The sequence below is a fragment of the Hemicordylus capensis genome, chromosome 5, assembly GCF_027244095.1.
Source record: "Hemicordylus capensis ecotype Gifberg chromosome 5, rHemCap1.1.pri, whole genome shotgun sequence".
NCBI classification, from domain to species: Eukaryota; Metazoa; Chordata; class Lepidosauria; order Squamata; family Cordylidae; genus Hemicordylus; species Hemicordylus capensis.
Genome location: NC_069661.1, coordinates 114,750,215 through 114,767,608, shown reverse-complemented (window position 1 = coordinate 114,767,608; position 17,394 = coordinate 114,750,215). Strand labels below are relative to the sequence as shown.

Here is a 17,394-nt window from a genome sequence, read left to right as displayed (position 1 = left end):
GGTCCATTCGGTTCTCTGTGCATATTTAGATGGGGGCCAGCAGGTGGGAATTCCATACATAGTAGAGTGTGTGGGGGAGAGAGTGTTTTATAGCTGCTTCCCTTATAGACACAAATAACTCTTGTGTAGATTTAACTAAAGGTTTATTCAGAAACAACTCCATTTTCTCCTTTCCCTCTCTTTTCTTTTCTGACCACCACCACCCCACCCCACCTTACAAACTTCTCAAAAGTTTTCCCCCATTGGGACAGACTTCTCAAAAACACAACATAAAAGATTGCTAGATAGAATACAACAGGGAGGGATGACTGAAGCAGGAGATTATTCTGAAAATGGACCTTATTTTTCAGTTTCTGGAATAGATAACTGAGGCTACCAACAATCAACAAATGCTTTAATTTCCTTTGCATCTCCATCACTTCCATTTTGCTTTGAAAGTGAATATTGCCTTTTTAAAGACATTATATAAAGATAATGTAAAACGGAGTAAGATTATCTGCACATCCCAATTATAAAGCACTTAAGCATACATGCCTATTTATTTATTTTTAATATTTTAGACACTTTCCCAGCCATAAGGCACAGAAGGCAACATATTGTCTAATAAGATTCATTATATAAAACAGAAATGGGCTGCCTTCAGCCTTCTGTAATCTTGTTTGTTTGTTTCGTTATCATTGGAATTTACAAAAAGGGAAGGCATAGTCATTGAGGCTACTCCTATTATTAATATTATTATTATTATTTTACATTTTATATCCCGTTCGTCCTCCAAGGAGCCCAGAACGGTGTACTACATACTTGGGGTTTCTCCTCACAACAACCCTGTGAAGTAGGTTAGGCTGAGAGAGAAGTGACTGGCCCAGAGTCACCCGGCTAGTATCATGGCTGAATGGGGAGTTGAACTCGGGTCTCCCCGGTCTAGTCCAGCACTCTAACCACTACACCACACTGGCTCCTTGACCAGTCCATGACCACTCCTATGACCAGTTGAAATTGGGCTAAGGGAGCTCAGCCCAGTTTCAGCTGGTTAAATGCTACAACGGGAGCCACACAGCTGCTGGTGGTCAGCCCGCTTAAATGTCCCCCCAAACGAGGTTAGGAGAGCGTGCGTTCCCTGATTTTCTGATCGTTTGCCACCACAGCACAGCTCTGCACTGCGGTGACTCACGAATAGCCTCCTGAGCTGGAGGCTACAACAACCCTCCCAGAATTGGGAGGCTCCCCAGAATGCCCCGTGCACTTGTGCAGGGCATTCTGGGACTTCCAGGGGCCAGGAGGCCCCCAGACCTGTCACCTGAACTGTGATGGAGCTGGCAATTGTGTAGGTGGCTGATCCAGCTGCCCAGGGTGGGCTGCCAGCTCATGAGGGGGAAAGTGGGTCAAGTCCGCTCTCCCCGCTAATCTCATTCTGGCACTTCACACTGCTCATGTGAAGCACCTCATTGTCTGTTATCAGTTAAGGCATACTTCATCTGTGTTAACTGATCTAGAAACTGATCTAAGCATCACATCGTGATATAATTTCTGACATGTTTTGCTTACAACTTCCCCTTTAAGAAGTTGGAGGAAGAAACAAAGGGATTGACCTTCCTGTACTTGATCCTAAATAATATGGAAGAGTTGTTTAAGTTGCAGTGTGGGATCTTGCGGGAGAGTGGCCATGTAATGCTGGGATTCTGGATTTTATTAAAAGCAAAAGGTGAGTGTAGTCAAATATGTACACTTACATTCAGGAAAAATGATTTTAATAAACTCAGGGAAGTGCTATGTAGAAGCCCATGAGTACATAAACTAATACAAATATGACAAATATTTATATACCACTTTTCAGTCATGAAAGGAGTCCAAGATAGGAACACAGGAATATAGGAAGCTGTCATATACTGAGTCAGACCATAGGTCCATCTTGCTCAGTATTGTCTTCACAGACTGGCAGCCGCTTCTCCAAGGTTGCAGGCAGGAATCCCTCTCAGCCCTATCTTGAAGATGCCAGGGAGGGACCTAGATGCTCTTCCCAGAGCATCTCCTGGCTCTTCTCAAGCTCCATCCCCTGAGGGGAATTATATCTTACAGTGCTCACACTTCTAGTCTCCCTTTCATATGCAACCAGGGCAGACCCTGCTTAGCTAAGGGGACAAGTCATGCTTGCTCCCACAAGACAGCTGAAGAAAAAGGTGAATGTGATTTTAGGCTACATTCATAGAACCATAGTTCACAAGTTATGAGAAGTAATAGTTACTTTGTTCTGCACTAGTCAGATCGCATCTGGAATACTGTGTCCAGATCTAGCCAATGCAATTGAAGATGGATGTGTTGGAACAGGTCCAGAGGAGTGTAACGGAGATGGTCAGGTGTCTGGGAAACGAGCCCTGTGAGGAAGGTTGAAAGACCTGGGTACATTCAGCCTGGAGAAGAGAAGACTGTAAAGGGGGACATAACTGCACTATTTAAAAATGAGAAGGGCTATCACAGAGAAGAGGACAAAGATTTGTTCGCTGCTGCTCCAGAAGGCAGAACTGAATAATGGGCTTAAGTTACAGGAGGGCAGATTTTAGGTGAACACTGAAAACACATCTTAACAGTAAGAACAGTGTGACAATGGAACCAATTACCTAGGGGAGTGATGGGCCCTTCATCACGAGGTCTTCAAGCAGAGTCTGGACAGCCATCTGTTGGAGATGCTGAAGCTCTGGATTTCCTGTACTGAGCAGGGGAATAAATGAAATGATTTACAAATTCCCCTCTAATTGTATGAATCTATGATCCTGTACATTCAGTTATTTGTCATTACCCCAAATCTGGGGTTCAGCACTTCAACTTGAAGGATGAGGCAAACAATTCAGGCAAGCCAGAGTGAGAAAACCCAAAGATCCAGACTCCCAGTGATCCTGCATTGCCAGGATCCCCAGAAAACCCACGAAAAAGCCACTCCACTCAACTCGAGGACACAGTTCCGCCTTCATCCTCTGACTCAGAGGAGTCCCCTGAAGACCTGCCAGCTCAACTGGCACCGCACATATGTTCCAGGACACTTCTGCAAGGTGCCTATTGTTACCAGCTGAGCTTATTCTGCCCACTCCCAGAACCTCCCTGGTTGCAACTGCATCTCCTGGCTTGGAGACTGCACTTTTGCTATGCTCAGGAGCTGCATCACAATGTGAGCTCCTGGTCTATGTTATACATGGGGACAAGTCGCCCCTAGATTTGGCTACAGACCCCACAAATTGGAAAGGGGATTAGATCCACGTTCCTTCTTTCTGTGAGGAGGCCTGACAAAGCAGACTCCAGGACTAGCTACGGCAAGTGTCTGGCATTCGAGATCATTTCAGCCTTGGAATGAAATCTAAACTCCCCTCTTCCTCTTGCAAAAGAGATAACACTTGTTGTTAACGAAGCACTCAGGCCAGGAAGCAAAGGAAGATAAGACAACAGACACCATTACAATAGAGATGAGTTGGTGATGTAACTTTGAAGAGGTGCCCATCGAAACTGTTAGAATTATTGGGAAGCTCTTCCCAGCACAGGATATTCTTTGAATGCACCTGCACACTCCAATTGTCCTCACAATCAGCCTTGAATGCCATAGGCGATTCACACATATTCCTATCCAGGAAGGACTAAGACACAATGCATTGCAAAAAAAGGTTGTCTGGGCTCCCCAGAGCAGGACAAAAGACAAGTGCCCTCAATGCACATTTTGGGATATAAGTATCCCTAATTCCATGACCCAGTGTGCTTCCTCGTGTATGATTACACCTGGGATTCCCACTGTGAAACATCCCAGTGTTCCCTTGTGCCTCTCACTCTTGACCCCATCAGACTGCAACAAGAAACTCCAGCAGACCACCTTGGTGTTCCTCTAACTGTCTCCTCTTTTGAGCTAAATTCCCCACATTCGCCCAAACTGGGGGTGCTGACCCAATTCCCCCAAGGCAGTTTCATCAACATTATAGATAAATGATAGATCACTATGATTGGGAACCTTGTCTTCACACCATTTTGCCAATTTCACATTTAGTCAAAGCACCCACATTTCTGCACAGATGTTATGTACTCATGCTTAAGAATGTAAGATGTAGCTTGCTGGAACTGTCCGGAACTCATTTAGTCCAGCATTCTTTGCAAGATTCTAACAACCAACTGGTGCTAGGTGGCCCACCAGAAATTAGCCAATGGTCCATGAGTAGATCACAGTCTACCTTCTGGCAATATCTGATATAAACCAATAAAACAAGAAGCAAAGCTAAAAAAACCAGCCATAAAATACTCTAGCACCTTCAATATAGTCTGGCAACAGCTTTTGCAAATCAAAGTTTAGACTTGCTTGTGAAAGCTATATAATGAGAGGAGCAATCTGATCTCCTAATGAAAATTATACAGAATACCATAACAGAGTAGGTACCACAACAAAGAAGGCCCTGCCCCACACTTGGGAAATCTAATTTCAGTAAACAATGGCATGTTGAGCAACTCTTTTCTAGATATTTCAGTGAGTGAAGAGGTGCACATTAGAGAAGACTCTTGTCAAGATGTGTGATCTAAGTTATTTACAGAGTTTTAGTGTGTGTGTTTTTTAAAGGAAGTTCTCTGCTTGCAAAGGAGCTTACAATATAGAATTGACAGTGGGGGAGGGAAGAGGGAGACAAGGGCAGTAAGGGAAACCTGTGTACAAATACAGGTACACATACTTAAACTTGGCTACTGCTGGGAATTAAGGGGTTAAGGAAGCAGGCCTTGCAGAAAAGAAAGGTGAGTGTTTTGGAAGGATTTGAAGAATGAGACAGTGTGGCACCACACACTAATTTAGGGAAGAAATCCCATGCAAAGAAGGGACAAGGGAGAATGGGAAGACATGTTCAAGAGCAGGAAAGCTTCAGGTAGTTTAGGGTAGTCAACTTGGAGGAATGAGGTTGGAGCAATCAAGAAGCACGGATACAGCTGCTGAAAGACAACAAGGCACATGGAGAGCATAAAATATAAGAGCTAGTAGTTTATGTTGGATAAGGAAGTAGTTGGAAAGCCAGAGAAAAGAATTTAAGGAGTGCCTTCATATGGCCTGAGCTAGCAGGGAGTTATTCGCACATGGCTTCATGTTTCAGGGTAAATGTTGAGCGAAGCCACTTTGAACTACACTCGTGGCATTGAGAGAAGCAGCCCCTCCCCTCTGCTCTCGGATTTTGTTCTGAAACAAGTTCACATGGCATGCTCTGTGTTTTCCTTCTAGCCAATGAGTGTGTGTGTGAGAGAGAGCTTCCTTAAGAGCGATATCTGCATTTCTAGAGAGAACATCCCTCTTATCATGCTAATAATTCTACGTCAGTGCCTCTCCCTAGTTGCTCTGGTGTTTTCAGAAAAAGTAGCTTAAAACCAGCAGTTTAAAAATCCAGAAATACGTTGAGATAAGCTAGAATTTGCATCACAAAGCCCGATTTGCCCAGTCCAAGAATCTCGAAGGGACTTTGGGGTAAGTTTGGCTGGTGTGTGAATGCATTGCACACACTCTCCTCTGAAGTATATTCGGGGTAGAAGCCCTGTGTGTAAAGCCTCCAGGAGAGATGTTTGTTGTTTGCTTACTTTTATTGCAGCCATAGGCCAAACAGAGGAGAGATAAGAGCTTTAATTCTGGATAGAGGTGAGAGGATGAGATGTTATGGGGAAGACCCAGAGAAGGCTGCGGTTGTTAACACAGGAGACAGCCTTGTTACCTCACTTGCTCAAAGCCGTGTATGCTACTCTTATGGAGGGACAATGTAAAAGTATGGTATTTGGCAACCTTGCTAGCACAGTGAGTGAAGGCATGTCCAAGGGAAAGGGAGTATATGGAGGCTTGGAGAATCTTGCAGTTGGTGAGCACTGGAGTGTGGTAGAAAGGGGGAAGAAGAGAGAGAAAGAGTAAATAATAGCTCTTATGCCAGTCCTTTAGTCTAATGCCTCATGAGTGAAGTCATGGAGATGAATCTCATCAGGAGAGTCTCAGGGGTCCTGTCCAAAGAGTTCTAACAGAGGGGCAGTCAGCAAAATACAGTAGGGTACTAGGTGCAGGTATTAGCCTGCAACAAGCCTAGATGAAGAAAGCCCAGCCCTAGCAGTTTTGGTAAAAGATCCTGGTGATTAAATCTGATGTTTCAGTGAGTTCCCAGCAATCAGGTGTAGGAATTTAGCCTATAGCAAGTTCACACAGCGAATGGCCCTAAAATTTTTATCTTCCAATGATGTCCAGTAGTCTTGTACAGGTCTCCTCACAAGATGCCCACTTAAAGATCACCTGAGGATATTAATCAGCTCCACAATTCTGAACTCTGCAGTCCAGTGTTCTAGCTTAAAAAGAGACTCTTCAGTGCAGTGATTCAACTCAAGGGGGAAGGCAGCACGAGCACACAGGTAGGTGCTTGGCGGGGCAGTCTTTTAGGTGGTAAAAGGGAGTCAGTGCCACCATGCGCCCATGTCAAAAGACTCACACCTAAACAAAGAGCAAAGCCTATATTGGTTTTTCATTCTGAAGTTTCCTAGCAGGGGCTGCAAAGGTGGGACAATTGGAGGAACAAAAGAAATAATTAGGACACTTCTAGTGCAGTATCTGGGGGACAGGCATGGGTGGGGTGGCCGCTCTTCAGATGGAAGTCCAGATGAAAGTGCTCTAGTGTGCCAAATTTAATTAACTGCCTTGGTCCTTCCCTCAATTGCATTTTGGGGTGTGGTTGCTCAAGTCCTTATGGATGATCCCTTTGTCTAAGATCCACCTGTTTGCTCCATTTTAATTTGGTTTTGCAACTGTTAATAATTCAGGGTGAGTACTTAGCCTCTCTGGGCTGCTACACCACCTTACTTTGTATGGTTTTCCTGCATGATCCCAATATAAGCTGCTCCCCTCCTGTCACCAAATGTGTGCCTATGCAACAGCTTCACTCAGATTTGCTCAGGGTCAGAAGCCAAGGTATCCAAAATGGAGGATACTGTCCACTGAGTGTAAAAGGACTGTTGAGATCTGTTGGAGAGGCTCAGTTTCATGTTCTGTCACCATCTGAAATACAGTGGATGTGGATGTGGGACAGGATCTTCACATTCGTGGCATCCATGCTCTGGAATTCCCTCAAGAGATCATCCCAGTTCTTTCCCTCTTGGCCTACTGTACGTTGGTGGAAAACTCCATGTTTAGGCAGAAATTCAACAGAAGCCCCATGGGTGATAAACCTAGAAGAGCTCCCTATTTATCATTCTGGATAGAGTTTGTGCACCAAGTAATTGCTTTGTTCAGGGGCTTTATATTTTTCCCTTTTTTTTTTTTGTTCTTATTTTCTGATTTTCAAGTTAATAGTTATTTTTATTTCTTTTTTATTTCTGATTGTTCACCATTTGGGGGCGGGGCTAGTCAAAATATGTGTTACAAAAATTAAAAATAAAATAAATCATAAAGGTGTGGTTTTGTAGACTATTCTTACAATAATGTTTATCATTTTCTTCAAACCAATCTGTAGGTATGTACTGAATAAGTGGAGTTGTTGGAGGCCTCAACACTCCATTGTACTCTTAAGGAACAAGTTATTCTGGTAAGAACTAATCAGCCAGCTTTCCTTTCACTAAAATTTTAATTGACCATTACCATCTTCGCAAGTTAGTCCACTTCAGTCTTAAACAATCTTTACATCAATATTCACCTTCAAATGAGTGTGAATGACATCATCACAAACTACACTGTTGAGGTGTCCCTATGTGTCCCTGCAACTGTACCCAGTTTGGTTCATATTGGTCAGGGGTGTAGCTATAATTGAGCAGATGGGTTCAAAGAACCCGGGGCCCCCAGCTCCTGAAGGCCCCCCAGCTCTACCCTCCCTATTTTCTTCATTATCTCTTTCACTCTGAGGGGCTGCTGGAGAGAGGGGAGAACATGGGCTCCCCTCTCCCCTACCGACATCCCTGATATTGGTCCCAAGTATTGCGAAGTTGATAGACAGGGATGCACAAACATGGACACACACTGCTAGGTGATCTCATAAGCTTACTTTCCTTAAGGAAAATAAGCTAAAAGTAAGAGAAATAGACAAAATGCTCTGAAAGCAGCATAAAATACGTTGATCTCCATTTATGGAGAAGGATAAGAACCCTTCACCTTAAGAAAGTTTTACACTGACTGTTTTAAAAATGACAGACGGAAAAGTGAGTGCACTAGCTTTTTTAAAATCAATATTATCAAAGCCTGGCATTTGGGTTTGATTCAGTTCTTTTTTTCCCTTCCTCTTTCTCCATTGAAATGTTTCATGTTGTAATGTAATAGAATTAATACGATCTGATATGCTGACTTTTAATGGAATTTCATTTTTTAAAAATAGACACATAAAAATGCCTTCCTAATAAAGTTAATTAGAGAAAATAGAAGATTGTATTATTTCATCATTAATATAAAGAGATGGATAATTAGGGTTATGTGATATGCACAGTGAGTGAAAATTACCCCTTCCTATACAAAGCAAATTTGAGATTCTATAGCCTGTGGAAAAGATGGTACAGGATGTCCCAGCCAAAAGTAGCATAACCTTGATTTGTAAGACTGATAGCTCCATTCCTAGGGTTCACATGCACAAACAGGATCCAGCTTAGTAGGCCTCTTCCTGGATTGCCCCACTTTGCATTGCAGCTGGAGGAAAAATAATGACTGAATATTCTCTCATGTTTGTTTTTAAGTCCTTCTGCTTGTTTTCTATAAGCAGGGACTGTCTTTTTAACTATAGAAGGATATAAATCACTGGCCCGCCCACCCACAAGAACTGCAGTGGTAGAGTCCAGGAAGAGTTTCCTCACATGACCTGCTGTTTATGTAGATCAGCCTAATATCCAGCTAAGTTATCAAGCCTCTTCATATGTTTTAGCCCAGAGAGATTTACATATACTTCACAGGATCAACCTCTATAAGGGTTTTCCCAGGGGGGTTATGTTATTTTGAAAACAGACATATGCAAATGCCTTCTAGATCAATGGCAGGAACAGGAGGGAAAAGGGATAAGCAGCAACTCCTTGCTTAGCCATTGCTCCACTCAAACTTGCAAGATAGGAACATAGGAAGCTGCCATATACTGAGTCAGACCATTGGTCTATCTAGCTCAGTATTGTCTTCACAGACTGGCAGCAGCTTCTCCAAGGTTGCAAGGATCCCATGGCTGCTTTCATTACCAACAAAAACTCATCTGGAAATTGCTGCATGATGCACCTGCCATGTAAGAGCAAACTCAGCCCTACCATGCATATTTTCAAAATCAAGCCTGTAATAGCCATTTAGCAATAGGCAAACTCATCCCAGCTCAGTCTGGAACTGGGTGCGTAACTGTAAATATCACTGGGAAACCTTGAAAAAGGTAACTCATGATGTTGATTTATTACACCATATCATTTTGCCTTAAAATCAGACAGAGCTAAGCAAACACTCTGGAAAAGGCATTTTTATGGTTCTATGAATTGTGGGTAAGCCCAAATGCACCAGGGGCGTGTCAGAAAAAGGAGCTTTAAATAGGAACATAGAAAGATAGGGAACTGCCTTATACCAAGTCAGCCCTGCTTAGAAAAGGGGACAATACTTGCTTGCTATCACAAGACCAGCTCTCCTCCTTGAGAGGAGAGCCTATTTGACTAATAAACTCCTCCTCCTCATCATCATCATCTAATTTGACTCACTGGGAAACACCCAACTCTAGACTATAATTTATGCAAATATTATTTGTGTACTTGCAATTTGCTCTTTTTAGCCTCTGTTTTCTTTTTATGCCATTAGGAAGTGTCCCCACTTCACTTAGACAGTGAAAACAGGAATGGGATCTATTCTGGGGGAAGATGACGAAGGAGACAAGGGATCAACTCTCGAGTCAAGATGATGCAGAAGCTCAGCTGTGGAGCTGGGAGGTGGAAGGAAAGGGTGTGCTCGGAACTGGGAAGCCCGGTTCAGTTTTAATTGACCAGTTCCGTGCACTTCGAGTTGAGCCATGGGCATGCAAATGGCCAGTGTGCACGTGTTACAGCCTTCAAAATGGCTGCCACGAGCAGGAAGAGGGCAAAAAATGCTCACAAACTAGCTAAACCAGCCCTAAAAAGATCGGGGGGGGGGGACCATTGGAGACCTTCATGCAGCTGCAGCAGCACCCCTCTGGAGGCCACTGGACCAGATGGTAAGTTTTGTTAAATAAAAAATTTTGAACCTCCAAGCCGGCCCAGGGAGTTCAACTCAAGGTCAAGCCAAACTGAACCAGGCCTGGTTTGGCCTGAGGGTGAGTCATTGAACTGGCCCAGTTCGATGGTGAATCGGCTCAACCTCAAGCCAGATTGCACATCCCTAGTGGAAGGTGGCTGTATTTTCTCAGCAGCCAAGCTCAAAGGAGTGAGGCGTGATCCTGTCATCGTGAGGTAGAACTGCCCTATACCAGTAAGGAGTATAGCTTGCTCAGGAGTGAAGGTCTATGCATGAGTAAGAGAGTAAAGGTGGAACAGGAAATGGGTATAGCTTGGAGATGAGCTTTAAGGCAATATTTGAGTTTCTCTTGGAGAGAGCAAGAGAGTGGGGGGTGGGGTAAGCATGAGGCTGAGATGGAGAAGATCCATTGAAGTCTTGGTCAACTGGTTGAGACAATCAGGAAGGAGATTTCTTAGAATCCCAAGAGATTGATTGTGTGTACTACCCTGCACTTAGAAGTGTTAGACATAGCTCTTTATGTGTCAAGCTCAGAAGTTTTCAGAGTGTGACAGACCTTCATTCATTCATTTGATTTCTATACCACCCTTCCAAAAATGGCTCAGGGTGGTTTTTACATTAAAATAAAACTAAAATCAATTAACTCTTAAAATTGAAAACTATTAAAACAACATAAAACCAATATTAAAACATTTAAAACAGTTTTTAAAACCCTGGAAAACCAGGCCAAATCTTTACATTTTAAAAACAGTTTAAAAACCCTTGAAGGCCAGGCCAAACAGATAGATTTTAAGGGCTCTCCTGAAGGCCAATAATGAACTCAGGTTGTAGATTTTTGCTGGGAGTACAATCCACCACCCAGGAGCAGCTACAGAGATGGCACACCTCTGAGTCGCCACCAGATGTATTTATGGTAACTGAAGATGGACCTCCTCAGAAGATCTTAACGTGTGGCGGGAATTGTGCAGAAGAAGATGCTCTCTAAGATAACTTGAACCTAAGCCATTCAGGGCTTTAAAGGTAATAACCAGCACTTTGTATTTTGCCCGTAAACATATCAGCAGCCAGTGCAACTGTTTCAAAACAGGCATAATATGGTCTTTCCAGGTTGCCATGCAAAAGAACGTGAAGAAAGCAGATTCACTTTTCTAGCAGAGGCCAATGTGAGTGGTTGCCCTGTATCATTTCCTCAGGCACTTCTACAGACAGTAGATGGACTTCTACAGATGGACAGTAACCAGAGATAGACCACAAATAATTTGTAGTTTTCTTTTTATTCACCAATCTAAGTTTTTATGCACTGGGGTTTTCCAGAGGGTTAACTCAGTTTTTTTAATTGCTATTAGAAGAGGACTACTGCATGCTGCTGTGCACACATCCATTAAAAAATATTGTAAATCCATGTCTGTCCTAGGGTGTGCCCTATGAAGTAGGGGAGGTAGAGATCGGTATCCACCTGAATGGGATAATGGAACTAGACACAACAGGGTTCCACTGGCATTGACAATGATTAGTGGAGCTCCAGGCAGGGTATGTCCTATACTGGTTTGATCTGGCTGGCAACACACCTGTTCTTCACTGTAAGGTTTTTTTAAATAGTATTTCATCTTTGATTTTTTTAAAAAAAATTATATTTATAGCCCATTCTATTTTGTCAAGTACAATTTTGCACCTCTGAGTACTTTGCTTTCCCAGAGGCTGAAAACCAACAATCCATTCCCTTCATTCCATACCTGACAATATAACCAGTTCCAACAAGCTAAGTGTTCCCAATTCCTCTTGTAATTATATTTCCAACTTAATTGTAAAATCCACTTGCCTCTCTTTTACATATAAAGTATACATTCCATAGATTTATGTCTTATTTTGATCAATCTGGACTTGTACCAAGAATCTGAAGTCTGAATCGTTCTTCTTATGACAAAAGCCCATCAGCTTCAGAGGGGAGTGCAATACTAGTCTCTTCAGGCTCCAAATTGTCTCTGCCTCCCAGGCAACCCACTGATTCTCCTTGATCAGACTTGAATATAATATTTCTAACTTTTGGCCTGGATCTTTTGCCAGGGCAATAAGGATCTACTTTGGCTTTGCCTGTCTAGCTTGCCACCTTCTTGCTCTTTACTTCCAGCTTTCTTGACCCTCTGTCTGTCTGCTTATTTTCTGAATCCTTCTCCCTTTAGAATGAGGGCCAGACTAGACAAGATTTGGTGTCCTTGTGTCAGACCTATTTATCTATCAAATAGGGATGTGTGAGCTGGTTTGAATCCAGACCGGATTCAAACCGATCCAGTTTAGGCTCAGGCTTGGCCAAACCGGGTCTGGTCTGATTTGACCATTGAACTGGGCTGAACCAGTTCACAGGCTGTCTTGAGAGGTATACTTGGAAATGGGAATCCAGTGAGGATTCCCTTTTAGAAGTAAAGTGAATACAGTGCAGGGCAGGGGCGGGGGCGGGTGAAAGGATACATTTAACCTTTCAGTCACTGGGGGGTGGGGATGGTGGAGGCTCCTCCAACCCCCGGCCTCTCAAATGACAGCCCAGGCTAACTGCGGCCCGATTCAGGCCTCTGCATGTGCAGAGGCCATTAGAGTATTTTCATCACCACACAATTTGTGTGGAGACGTAAATGGAACATAGGAAGCTGCCGTATACTGAGTCAGACCATTGGTCTATCTAGCTCAGTATTGTCTTCACAGACTGGCAGTGGCTTCTCCGAGGTTGGCAGGAGAGTTGGAAGGGCCACCGCCAAAGTTGCCGCTGATGTTACTGCCATGGCCGCCTCCACTACCACCCCCAGTGACTGAAAATTAATTAAAGGTAAAATGTAGCCTTTCCCCCACCACTTCCCCACCCCACATTACTAGGGAATTCCCTTTACTTGTAAAGGGGAATCCTTGCCAGATTTCCCTTTAAAAGGAAACCCAAACCGGTCCGCGAGCCAGTTCTTAGAATCAGGGGTTGGTCCGGTTTGAACTCGGACCGCTCGATCTGGGCCAGCTCAACGATGAACCTGGCTTGAAGCGAGCCGGTTCGCACATCCCTACTATCAAATGGTGGTTGGGTTGTCTGATTTTATCAAAAGATGCATCTGACTGAGAGAAGCTAAAACTTTCCAGGCCTTACCTTCTTGATGTCCATCGCCAAAATAAATAGTTTCCCACCTTGGGGTGTGGATACCAAAAGTGAGCTGGACTAGGAGGTTCAGTGCCTAGGTCAATGGACCTCAGGGAAAACTAGGGGGAACTTTCAGCTCCCCTCATCTGTTTTCCCCTCCCCTTAAAATTACACAACCTTGCTTTGTATGTAAAACAGGGCAGATTCATGAACAACAAACATTACTGCCACAGTCCCATTTAGTTTGTCCTAGCAGATTAGATGGACTTGGTCTTTGTAGTCATGCTGAGCTCTGATCCTGCAGTTAGGATCTCAGGTTCATCCCAGCATTGCCAATCTTCTCCTCTTGTTTTATAGTGTGGTGTTCAGGGATGTGCACGAATCATGATTCTATCACTGATTCAAATCACAGCCTGTGCACCTTTAAAATGGAGGAAAGCAGGTCCGTACCTGTTCCTCCACTGCTCACCACAGCTTCCAGCTGTGGTGGCATGTCCCCCAGCTGCCCTCGTGCACCAGCAGCACTTCCCCAGCTGCCCTCGCATGGCAGAGGCATGCACATGGCCTCCACGCATGTTGTTGACCATGCACGCCATGTGCATGCTGCTGGCATGCAAGGGCAGTTGCAGGGAACGCTGCTGGCACATGGGGGCAGCTGGGGGGGGGGCACCATCGCCTCAGGAATCTGTGGTGAGTAGTGGAGGAGCAGGTATAGACCTGCTCTCCTCCCTTTTAAATGTGCCTGAGCTGTGCTTCTAATCAGTGATCGAATCATGATCACTTTGTGCACATCCCTAGTGGTGTTTTCCTTCAAGTTTCATAGTACTGAATAATAGTTTTTGATTTTGTGTTCTTTTTAATTCTACATTCTTTTTCCCCCACAAGAGTACTTTTTAAATATTTCTCTTTGGATGTTATTTTCAAGGCCTTTTCTTTCTCTTCTATCATTTCCAGTTATGGCAGTTGAAATACGGTCTATGTCAATGTCTCGACTGACTAACCATTTTTACTGATACAAGAATTAATAAAAACGAACTTGCTTGTCAATCTGACGCTAGTTTGTTTATGAATAATGCTGTAAACTGAATTGTATTAAGCTACACTTTTATGAATGAGCCAGTATCTGAAGCACAGAATAAATTAATTTTCTGATACAAACAAAACGAAAGGTAGGTTTTTCAAAGCTCAGAGAGTGAGATTCAGTAATGAATGAAGTGGGTGAAATCAGCAAGCTGCTGGACTAATGAAAGCTGTGCTTACATGCACTGTAATACAAATTCCAACAGAAAAGGAATCAGATCTTGATGGAATCCTGGGTCAGATCCAGGGGAGGACCAAGGCAGAGGCTATGGTAGTAGCATGTATGGGTTGGATCCAGATTAAAAGTCAAATCAGGGTGATAAGTACTATCAAGAACTCAACTTGAGGTCAAGAGTTGCTGAGAACAATTTGTTATGGGGCAGACATATACACTACATAAAGGGTGATGCTAATGGTCATTAGTCTGTTGCCAGGTAGACAGTCAGTTTACAAGTAGGATTGGGGACATCCAGAGAAAAGAAGAGCTAAGGTTGGGATCCAGGCAATCTATTGTAGGGAAAGACCAAGGGAACTGGGAAGTAAGGGAATGCAGATGGTCAAACTGGAGCTTGAGTGTGAAGCCAAGTGGACTGCAGCTCAGGTAAGGATCTAAACCTGACCTGTATTTGTGGCCAGCTCAGGGGAAACGTATGTAGTGAACAGGGGTGGTGGTTTGCTAGGGCCTTGAAGAACAACATTGCCATATAGCAATAGCAATAGCAATAGCATTTACATTTATATACCGCTCTATAGCTGGAAGCTCTCTAAGCGGTTTACAATGATTTAGCATATTGCCCCCAGCATTCTGGGTACTCATTTTACCGACCTCAGAAGGATGGAAGGCTGAGTCAACCTTGAGCCCCTGGTCAGGATCGAACTTGTAACCTTCTGGTTACAGGGCGGCAGTTTTACCACTGCGCCACCAGGGGCTCTTTCCATATCTCTTTCCACTGTGAATGGTTCATCAACAGAGTAGCAGAACATGGACCTGGAGACAACCAGTTCAAATTCCTGTAGATCCTAACTTCCCAGCTCATTTGTGTGAGGACTAGAGCCCAAGAAGATTCTGAACTTCTAAAGTGAGGGGGTGGGGAAAAATTCATTGGTCCATCTAGCTCAGCCCATTGTCTGCACTGACTGGCAGCAATTCTACGAGATTTCAGGCAGGAGTCTTTCCCAGCCCTACGTGGAGATGATGGAATTGAACCGGTAAACTTCTGCATGCTAAACAGATGTTCTTCTACTAAACTACAGCACCATCCCCAGCACAGCTTGCACATATCACCATTGGGAAAATAAACCTGGTTGCACAGGTCAGATATAACTTCCTCCACATAGCTCCATCTATAGAGATTCTTTGTGGAGGATTTTAGAAGCCCACTCCAGACAGTATTTTAAAAAGCTCTCTGATAATGTACAGTGCCGAAAGCAGGTCCTAAAGTGCTGCCTGGCATATTGCTTATCCCCTTGCCCGTGCTGCTCACAGTTTCGGTGACATGTGTCTGAAGAGATGAATGCTGTAACCGTGATAGTGGGCACTTTCGTGATTGGCATATTGGGTAGGGGTGTGCACAGAACCGGTTGGTCTGGTTCGGATCGAGTCCGGACTTGACCCAGACTGGACTGGACCAGTTTGGTCCAGCACCCCCTTGGACCGCCCTGGTCTGGTTCAGTCCAGGGGTGGTGGTGGTTCGCGAACAATTTTTTTTAAAAAAATAATTTTTTAATTTACCCCCTTTGGGGGAGTTGTTGGAGGCGGTGGGGCAGGGGGGTCTGTGGAGGTCCCACTTCCCCCTGCCAGCCTCTACATGGCCTGGGTCATCCAGAGGCCTAAAGCACAGGCGCGGCAGCCTCCAAAATGGCTGCTGCACCGGAGGGGGAAGGCCCAAACGGGCCGAAGAGAAGGTGGTGGCTCTTCATTTAAAAAAAATAAAGAAAAAATCCACGAACCCCCTGAACAGTCTGGGGGTGTTCAGTCTGGGATCGGACCGAACAGGGAATGGTTTGGTTCGACTCCGAATGGTCGAACCAAACAGGTTCAAGGTTGAACAGGTTCAACGTCGAACCTGTTTGCACATCCTTAATCCTGGGTTGCCAGAGCCTCCCAATAACGGAAACACTCTACATCACGGTTATGGTGATCATGGTTCCTCTTCAGACGAACACTGCTGCAACAGATGAGGATGTGAATGATGCACCTGGTGTGATGTCCAGACCCATTTTCAGTGCAGTGCATTATTACCGTGGCTTTTAAAATGATATCTGAAGAGGGCTAGAGTATACATCAGGCATCCCCAAACTGCGGCCCTCCAGATGTTGCTGAACTACAACTTCCAGCATACCCAGCCACAAAAAATTGTGTCTAGGGATGCTGGGAGTTGTAGTTCAGCAACATCTGGAGGGCCACAGTTTGGGGATGCCTGGTATACATCTTACATGATCTTGTTTAGAAATCTGCAATTGGCTTAATAAAAAACTAGTGGTGCAGGATTGACCTATTATTTTGCTTCAGAAATTGTCCACAAGAACATCATTGATGATAATGGACTGATGGTATCATGTATGGCAATGGTTTTTCTTGAATGGTAGAATTTGTATCCCCAAGGACTTGGCAGTGAACATGAGATCATTGTAGATAGGCCCTGTTCTGTATCTTATTCCCTAGCAACAGGGGCTATAGCAAAAAATTATGCAGGTGATGAGTAGATTATTTTAATGCAGGCCATACGTTATTCCCAAAGCTCACTTAATATGCGTCATGTTAAATGGCCTATGTAGCTTAAGTAAAAGAGGTTTCAGAGATATAGGTTTTCAAAGTATAGGCTGTACAAATATGAAAGGGGAAAAATTTTGTGTTTGGTTTATTCAATAAATAGGTGATACAGTGACTACCACCATTGTTTTAAAATGTTATGCCCAGAAGACATTTTTGTAATGCTAAACAGATGGGTCCTTTTTGCTCCATTCACTAATGTTTTACTAGTAACTAATTAACAGGTTTATAGCCAAAATTAGCAATAAAAAG

The 17,394-nt window shown here is 43.9% G+C and overlaps 1 long non-coding RNA gene across 1 annotated transcript in view; it reads right to left on the bottom strand.

The window, feature by feature from the left end:
* LOC128328214 (uncharacterized) overlaps positions 1-17,394 on the bottom strand; it is a 55,205-nt gene that overhangs the window by 18,122 nt on the left and 19,689 nt on the right. Inside the window, exon 2 of the long non-coding RNA XR_008309083.1 lies at positions 2,616-2,706. This is a non-coding gene — a long non-coding RNA (uncharacterized LOC128328214). The remainder of the gene's footprint in view (positions 1-2,615; positions 2,707-17,394) is intronic.